Here is a 9,374-nt window from a genome sequence, read left to right on the forward strand (position 1 = left end):
TCTTTTGGTGAGGTTCTTTGTTTGAAAATGCATAATAAACATGGCTTTAGAATGACTTCAGAGGACTCTTTCTTTTTCTGGTGCCAACAACAGATTCCAAAGCAGCTATTATTCGAGGTGGGTGATAGGATCCCTTGAGACTGTTTAAGTATCGGTTTTCAAAGTGCTTAGGAACCTGAAATGTCCTGTATGGTATATTTGCAGGGGCATAATTGGCCAAGTGCTCCAGGGCTTATAAAGACTGCCTTCCTGTAGTTGGAATAGACACATTTAGCCTCTTACTGAAACTGAAGGCTGCAATGGTGATAACAAATCTGATTCTAACTCTCCCATGTCACTGCTGCCCAAAGGTGCCTTTGTCTCCCAGGAGAAAGAGGTTGGAGGTAAGTGAATGGCCCTTCACCAGAGCCGTGTAGAAAACACTGCGAAGAAAAACTTTTGTCCTGAGAGAGTACGTTTAGAGCTATTGCCTGTGAAGCAAACTTGCTTTGTTTACAGCCAACCTGCCTGAATGCAAATACTGTGAGGTGACTGGAACTGTGGAGAAGCAAACTGCTTTCAAAGCAGGCTTTCAGTGGGAAACTTTAAACATACAATGGTTTTTGGTTTTGTTTTAGACATAATTCTCCAACCTGGCTTTTTTATTGCATTAACCAAAATAAATTTGGATAAACTTAAAGGGTTGCCTTGATGTCAGAAGAAAATGGATATTGTCTCTCCTGCACACATTTGAATGGTCATACATAATCCTAGCTACATCCAGATAAGAATACACCTCCTCCCATAGAAAGCTTTTCTGGAACAGAATATCAGCAAGAGTGTTCACTTTGGGGCTTGATGGTTCCAGCCTGTCTTACCAAAACTTTTAAAGAGTTTACCCGCTCTTTCACTTTTCCACCGCAGTTAATACTTACATGTACTTAGTGGTGTTCTGAACTCCTTTTATTCCTCAAGGCTCCTAGCATTTGATGAGACCTGTGCAGCAGGAGCTTTCATCATACCAAATCCAGGGTGGTGTTTAGTGGGGAAGGGGCCAGGAAAGGGGGTGGGGGAGAAGCCCATGCTTTTTACTAAATCACTGGGAAACTAGTGGGCTCTTTTTAAGATTAAATATCTTTAAATATCAGGATCTCCGGTTATGAAGGCATGGGTAAAATTGCCTCTCTCAGTCAAACCTGAGGTGGAGGATGTAGGTGTCACATTCAAATCAGAGAGGTGCCTCTCAACAGGAAAGATTTAATCAGCTCTCCTTCCCAGGATCAGCTGCCAGGTTTGAACATTTACTTGTCTGTGTTCCAGGCAGGAGACACTGCTAATTATGGGAGCAATTCCCATGGATACAGAGAAGAATTGTCTGAGCTGAGGAGTCAAAGCTCAGATCAAGATGGGGCTAAGAGGAAAAAATACCCCCAACATTCTCAGGGAAATTCCAGAGTTGTCAAGGGACATGCCTCCTCGGCAGGAATGCCCCTGTATCTGGCATTTGATGATTTAGAAACATCCTTTCCCTCACTTTCCTAACTCATGTGTTAAGAATCCCTTTGTTTGAAAAATGGAATTTAAAAAGTGGTCTCTTTCATTCAAACATTACGTGATAAAGCTATCTGGAAAAAAAAAAAAAAAAAACCTGGTCTCCACCAAGAGTGATTTCCATAAATGATCGTACCTGAAAAGAGGCAGACTTGGCCATCAGGGCAGCCAAAATGGCACAAGCATTTGGAATCTGTTGCCTTATCCTTGGCAAAGACACCACCGGATCCTTTCTGCTGTATGTAAAGTAGGCTGTAGCAAAACTTACCTATCTTGTGGTACAAAACCTAGACTCACAAGTGAGCTGAATTTATATTCTGCCCCTCTTCTTTCTCTATTATGCAGAGCACCTGCTCCTTGTCCCTCCCCCACTCCCCCAGCTGTCTGTTTGTCTCATTTGTGTCAATTAAGGATTCAATACTGCTTGATTTAACTGAATGACTTTCCCTGGATAGAATCCCAACCACACTATAGGGACCAACTATCACTCCCACTGCCCAGAATAAAAAACTCAAAAAAACCAAAGCATGTAAGTGTGTCTTAAAAGAAAAGAGTAACATATGTGTAATATACATGTTAAATAAATATGTCATATAATATTTTAAAAAAGAAACAAGGAAAAGAGGAAGGTACTCACTAAGCTTTGCAGTGAACCAGAGAAGGCAATGGGGGCAAGACTGGGCTCCTGGACACACCCAGTTATATCACTGGTAGCCTGCCAACTGGTAGTCAGCACTGCATAAACTAACATCATTTGATCCACTCAATTTCATTAAAGCTTTCAGAAGTTGTTGAGTTGATTTTCTTAAGTTGTGCTGGGTCTTCGTTGCTGCTCTCGAGCTTTCTCTAGTTGAGGTGAGTGGGGGCTCCTCTTTATCAGGGCTGGCTGACTCTCTCCTGTGGCTCCTCTTGTTGCAAAGCCTTGACTCTAGGCTCGCTGGCTTGGTAGTTGCGGTGCACGCGCTTAGTTGCCCAGAGGAATGTGGAATCTTCCTGGACCAGGAATCGAATCTGTGTCTCCTGCATTGGCAGGTGGATTCTTTACCACTGAACCACTAGGGAAGTCCAGAAGCTGTTCTTTAGGCTTCGAAACCAAAGAATCAACTGGAAGAAATAAACCTCTGCATGACTTCCTAGTTTACAGAGTGCTTTCCCATCCTCAGGAGAACGATTTTGTCTTTCTGTTCATTCAGACATTGATCAAATAGGCTCTGTTCTTCAGGCATCTGCCTCTATTCATTGAGCCAGGCAGTGTTCTAGGAGCTGAAATCTGTGTTCTAAGAACAGAGAATAAAATCCCTGTCCTCATGGAACTTCTATTTTGAAGGGTGGGGGGAAGCAAACAAGAAATAAGTAAACCTATAGTCTCCCTCATGGTGCTCAGGGTTATGGAGAATCAGACAGTAGGGTTAAGGGAGATGAGGCTTATTGTTTGGGTAGAGTTATCCATTTTACAAAGGGTGGTCGGAAAGGGCCCCCTGAGCTAAGACATTAAAAAATGGAGGACACTTTACAGACATTAGAGAGAGGAGAATTCCTGGCAGAAAGAACAGCAAATGTAAAGGTCTTGAAACAAGAGTTTCCTTGTTGAAGGAGACTAGTGTAGCTGAATAGTAGCTAGGGAGAGATTTAGGAGCTAGGCCAGGGAAGCGGGAATGCAGGGGGCAGAACTGTAGGGCCTTGAACGTCATTAAAGACTTTTATTTGAGTGACATGGGAAGTCACTGGAGGGATGATTTGTGTTTTATGATATGACTTATGTTTTAGAAGGTTTATTCTGGCTGCTGTGCAGGAAAAAAAGAAGATAGGAGAGCAAGGGCTGAAGCAGGGAGAACAGTTTGGAGGCAATTGCAGGAATCTAGAGGAAAAACAATGGTGTCTCAGATCAGGACAGCAGCAGCAGAGATGCTGACAAGTCGTTAGATTTCAGAGGTAAATGTACCAGGATTTGCTAATGGCTATAAGAGGGGAGGGGTATATGAGAAATAGAGAGGAGTCTAAGGTACTGTGGATATTTGGCCTGAGTAACTGTCAGATAATCTGGTGGAATGAACAGAGACCTTGAATCATAGGTGAGACTAAATTTCAAATCAAGGCTTTGGGCTCATATCAATATAATCTTGGGCAAGTCACTGAATCTCTCTGAGCATCAGTTTCTTAATCAGTAAGAAAGTGATAATGATATAATACCTCTCTCATAGGTCTATTAGGGCTTCCCAAGCAGCTCAGTGGCAAAGAATCCACCTGCGATGCAGAAGACACAGGAGATACGAGTTTGATCCCTGGGTCGGGGAGATCCCCTGAAGAAGGAAATGGCAACACACTCCAGTATTTTTGCCTGGAAAATCCCATGGTCAGAGGAGCCTGGCAGGCTACAGCCCAAGGTACGCAAAGAGTTGGATACAACTGAAGCAACTTAGTGCCTGCGCGCGCGTGCGCGCGCGCACACACACACACACACACGGACAAGTCTATGGTAAGAACTGAATGGGATGTTAAAACACTGAGAAGACTACCTGGAACAGAGATACTCCATAAATGCCAGTTGAATATGGGAGTAAATAATGTCTTTTGAAATATTATCTATCTGGGGTCTTCTCAATTCTCTCTTCATTAACTTATCATCCTCCATGGGCTCTACTACAATTAGAATAAAAAAATATCTTTCCAAAACCAAGAAGATCCGTCATGATCTTGCCTCAACTACCTGTCCAACCCACCAGCCACATCGATCTTCTGTTCAGCTGCTAAGAAAACTTAACAATTTTCTAGTTTCAGAACTATCACACACTCTTCTCTCTGCCTGCAATGGCCCTCACCCAAGTGGCTGGTGCCTTCTCATCCTGCAAGAAACTTACCTTCCTCAGAGTGACCTTTCCTGACTGTCACCTTCAAAAACAGTTCCCACCATTATTCTTTCTTTCAGTGTTTGTTCTGGGAATTCCTTGGTGGTCCAGTGATTAGGATTCAGTGCTTTCACTGCCGGGGCCCTGGTTCAATCCCTGGTTGGGAAACTAAGATCCTCACATGGTGAGGGCCCCCCAAAAAAAGGGGGTTATCCTTTACATTCAGAAAAGTTAATCACAATTTATAGTTCTTGTCACCTAATTATTGTCTGTCTCTTCTTCTAGACTGTATGTTCCATGAAAGAAGGGACCACCAAGTATATACACAATTCCTGGCATAATCTTGGCTCATAGTAGGCTCTCAATAAATGTCTGCTGGAAAGCTGAGTGACAGAAGATTCTCACTGGTATTCTGCTGCTGTTCTTTAAAAAATAAAAATTAAAAGTCTCATTTTTTCTGCCTTTTGCATAGTTCTCTATTGCATTTCACTGGTGAGTGGGAACACTTTACTTCGTTGAATCAGAAAAGCCCTTGAAAACAAAACAAAGAGAAAAAAGAAAGAAAAGCCCTTGACTTTTCTTTTGTGTATACTACGCTGGGCTTAACATTTATGTATGGTACTAACACTGATTTGTTTTTTTTTTCCTGTGTTCACTTCTCAAGGTTATACTTGTCTTTAGAGGCAAGTGACAAAAGAATAAACCTAAAAAAAAAAAAAAAGGAAAAAGAAAAAAGAATAGACCTAAGTTTCAGATCATCTAAGAATCCTCACTCCAAAGTATTTGAATAGGCAAAGAGAGTGGGGAGAGAATTCCAAGGAAGGAACTCCAAGGAAGGGGGACTGTCAACAAGAGCATGTAGCATGCTGTTTGGAAGAAAATTAGGAAACATGCGTAGTTTTTGTCTCTAGATTTTGGTAATTAGGGCAGGAATGTCAAAGATCAGATTGACTAGCTAAGGTTGAATGAGTTGGAAATATTCCCTCCTTATCTATTTTCTAAAAGAATTTGTGTAAGATTGATCTTACTTCTTCCTTAAATGTTTGATAGAATTTTCCAGGGAAACTATCTGGGTCTAGAGCTTTCTTTAAGAAAGATATTTATTAACGAATTTGATTTCTTTAAGAGATATAGGGCAATTCGCATTTTCTACTTCATCTTGTGTCAATTTTAGTCAGTTGTGTTATAGGTAATATCTTGAATGCTAAACTGAATCTTATTTTCTTAATGAACTTATTTTGGAGTCACTAAAGTTTTTTATGCACAAGAGTAAAATTTGAGAAGTAAAAGTTTGGGAAAAGGTCAGGGAAAGGGGAGAAACTGAGAGTAGACTTTTACAGAAATGTGAGAAATAAGTGACAAGGGCCCTGATTGGGTGGTTTTGGAAATAAGGGGAAAGAACCAAATTCCAGTAATATAACCACTTCTTTATCTATCTCCTTTTGCCTGAACTGGGTATTGATAAATTTTAGTACTTAATGGAACATTGTGCTGCTTCTAGCATCCACCCTGCCCTAGGTGGAAAGCATTCCTTGTACCAGAGCCCAGTGTAGAAAGGTATAATGTTTCTGCTGTGATTTAGACTTCCAGCCTCTAAGACTTAGGCCTTAGGAACTGGTGCCAGTTGTGTGTCCTTTGGGTTTTAAGTTTAACTTCACAACTAGCTTTTCCAATATATTGTTGTTATTTCTCTTTTTTATATTCACAGGGCATCTAGAGGTTGTTTAAATTCTGTAAGTAAGTACTATGCTGTAGCTGTTTTTCTAATTTGGGAACTGAAATGGCAGCTATGATAGAGGGAAGCAACATGGAATTTAGAGACAAAAGACCTGAGTTTTAACATTGGCTCAACCACTTATTACCTGTGGGACCTATGACAAGGCAAATTTCTCTGGACCTTAGCATCCTTCTGTGTATACTGAACATAATGCCAGTTTTGCACATATCACAATTTGTTCTGAGAACCAAATGAGGAACTATTTTTCATCTTTTAAAAACAAGCAATCCATTTAAATTTCAATGTCTAATTGTTTATGTGAATAATTTTTTTAAGTAATTAATTAATATAAATGGGATCCCTCAGCTGAAAATTACAAGAAACTTTGTTGGTTTGTTTGGTTTTACGATGGTCTTCCATACCTTTAAGTGATTATGGTAGTACTGTTAAGCTTTCAGGAATTTTTTTTTTTTTTGCTTTGCAATAGAAAATCTTCAACTAAGCCTTAGAAGACTTTACAGTTGAGAACTGAATAACTTTCAAGGGGGAAGTTATTGTGCGTTTAGCAAAAGCACTAGTGTTTGATTAGAATTTGTAAGACCTAACTCTTAAACTATAATCTGAGAGGTATTAAACCAGTTATTGGGAATTTTCTTTTTGCAGATATCTACATGGCTTGCTTCTTCACTTCCTTTAGGTCTTTACTCCAGTGATACCCTCTCAGAACTTCCTTGTCCATTCAGTTTAAAATTCAACATTTCCCCCAACACTTCTCATTTCCGTTCTCTGCTTATTTTGTTCTCCATGGCACTCATCATTTAATGTATAACATGATTACTTATTTAGTTTATATGCTGCCCTTCACAAACCCTGTTCATGAATTTGAGCAAACCCCAGGAGATAGTGGAGGACAGAGGAGCCCGGCGCGCCACAGGCCATGGAGTCGCAGAGAGTGAGACACAACTCGGCGACTGAACAACAGCCTCCACGAATTTTATCTGCTCATTGTTGTATCTCTAGAAAACAGGACAGTCCGTGGGGCATAATAGGTGCCCAATAAATATTTGTTGGATGAATAAAAGAAGACTTCAAGGGTTTTCTCTTTTGAATTTAATAGTGTAAGAATGTGAAAAATCCAGAAGATGCTGTTTTGACAAAACAGTAATGGGACTCTGACTCAGATGCTTCTTCTAACACCATCCACAGCAGACCAACATGTCCACATTTAAACTGTTTTCAGCTCTGGGAAAAACGATTGTAAACTTCTATGGTCACTGTTTACTTTATCGAAAATTGTAGAACTCAGGAAAAAGCAGAGGGGCACCCAGGAGGTCATCTTCTAAGAAAATGCTCACCCAAATCTTGGGCTCTGGCAGTTTGCCTGTCAAGTAAGTTCAGGAATCATTAAGATATTCTCTTCCTCTTACTTCCAGAGGATTCCCCCTGAAATACTAGTACCCCAGGAGGAGATCACAGCTTAATCCTTCATCATTTAACACTTGAGTTGGATTTAGTATACGGGGTGAGGACTGAGGAGGAAGATACATTTTACCAATTTTGCAGTTGTACCTAGAGTTTTTTTCACATACCAAAGTCCCCTTGCCCCTAAATATTACTTCACAGACAAATACTATAGATTGTAACTGATTGAACAGAATGGGAAATGAAGATGGGAATGTTTCTAATCAGCTACAATTCCATCAATTCAATCAACCCAATCTCTATAATTGTAATTACAAAGATATCATAAGGGAAGCCCGAACAGAACAGAGAGATTTGAATTCCAAACATACCAAACTGAAGCCAGCAAAGGTAAACCAGATTCTCTTCCTCCAAACCTGTGCCCTGAGGTATACATTTGGCGGTGGGAGTGCCCATCAATTAGGTTGCCATGTGATATGAATAACTACATATATTGTTGTTTATACCCAGATGTTCATAGTCAAGTTGAGTGACTACTGTGTCATGTGCTGTGAGCAGTGATCTCTAACCACTGTCAAGGGCTGACTACACCTGAAGCACTTGCAAAACATACAGACTCCTGGGTCTCATTGGAGACCTAACAAAACAGAAACTCAGGGAGGGTACAACTTGATAATTTGTGTTTGTAAATAAGCACTGATGATTATCATGGATGGCCATGTTGGGATACCAAGGAAGTATATGATATGGGCCCTGGCTTTTGGAACTTTACAGTTTATTTGGAAAATAAGAACTGAGATAAGAAATAAGTGAATATGGTTTCATCAGAGTGGTACTTCGTTTATACATAAAGTACTTTATATAAACATGTGGTACTTTATATAAACGTTACCAATGTGAAGACAGAAGGGAGAAGTTAGTGGTGGAGAAGATTAAATGAAGTAAAACCTTGGTGGGCCTTGAGGTTTGGATAGGATTTAAATAAAGGGGAGAGGAGCATGGAGGAGAAATATCAGTAGGGAACTGAACAAAGATTCAAAGGCAGGAACATAGCAGTGTGTCTTCAGAACATTGAGGCTGACCAAATTAGGAAATGCATTATGAGGAGGAGTTAGAAATACGGATTGATGGGTAGATGAGACCAGATTGTAGAAAGTCATGGATGTCAGGAACAAGAGTTTAACTTCCCTGAGATGGAAAAACTGGGAGTAAAAATCAAGCCACCAGCTGAGCAAAATCCACTCTGAGTTGCAGAAAGGAAATGGGTTCTGGTGGATATTTCCCCTCTGCCTCTTAATTCTAAGATTCTTTCCAGCAAGGGCAAGCTTTCAGAGGAATCTGGGAAGAAACTTGTGTCTTTTATCTCACCCAACCCTCTAATACAAATCTTTTCAATCTCTGATATAAATTTGCCTCTTCCTTTTGAAATCAGCCAGAAAATTCCCAGGGAACCTGAAAGCTGCTTCATAGTTTAGAGCAATCCTTACTTCTAATGCTAGAAGCCCATCTGGGTCTGTTTGTAACCCTAAATTCTGAACACATATTGGTCTGGAAATTCCCTATAACTCAGGAAGCATTTTACCTACCCCAAGAATGAATGTTTTGCTCCCAGTTCTCCTGGTGAAAGGAGGTGTGAACTGTGATCCTATAGAAAACGAAGACAGGAGGTATGGTATGTACCCAAGAAGGTAAGTTTTCTTCTCCCTTTGTGTTTCTTTGCTCACTACTGAAAGAGAAGTTTCAGAAGGCAAGCCAGAGAGCCAAGCTCCTGGGTGACTGAGGATTTTCTGGTTTCAAATTAAACAGAAAACTAAATTAGCAAATTAATTGTTGGATGTGTTTTCCTGGGCCCTTCATCA

General features: G+C 40.4%; 1 long non-coding RNA gene across 1 annotated transcript; it reads left to right on the top strand.

Moving 5' to 3' along the window:
• Nucleotides 1–263: 263 nt before the first annotated feature.
• LOC129538161 (uncharacterized) lies at nt 264–4,791 on the top strand. Its single transcript, XR_008682171.2, has 3 exons — nt 264–383; nt 3,732–3,914; nt 4,662–4,791. It is a non-coding gene; the product is annotated as an uncharacterized LOC129538161 (long non-coding RNA).
• The last annotated feature ends 4,583 nt before the right edge of the window (nt 4,792–9,374 follow it).

The sequence above is a fragment of the Moschus berezovskii genome, chromosome 2 (genome assembly GCF_049115385.1).
Source record: "Moschus berezovskii isolate FMDL1 chromosome 2, NW_MosBer_1.0, whole genome shotgun sequence".
NCBI lineage: Eukaryota > Metazoa > Chordata > Mammalia > Artiodactyla > Moschidae > Moschus > Moschus berezovskii.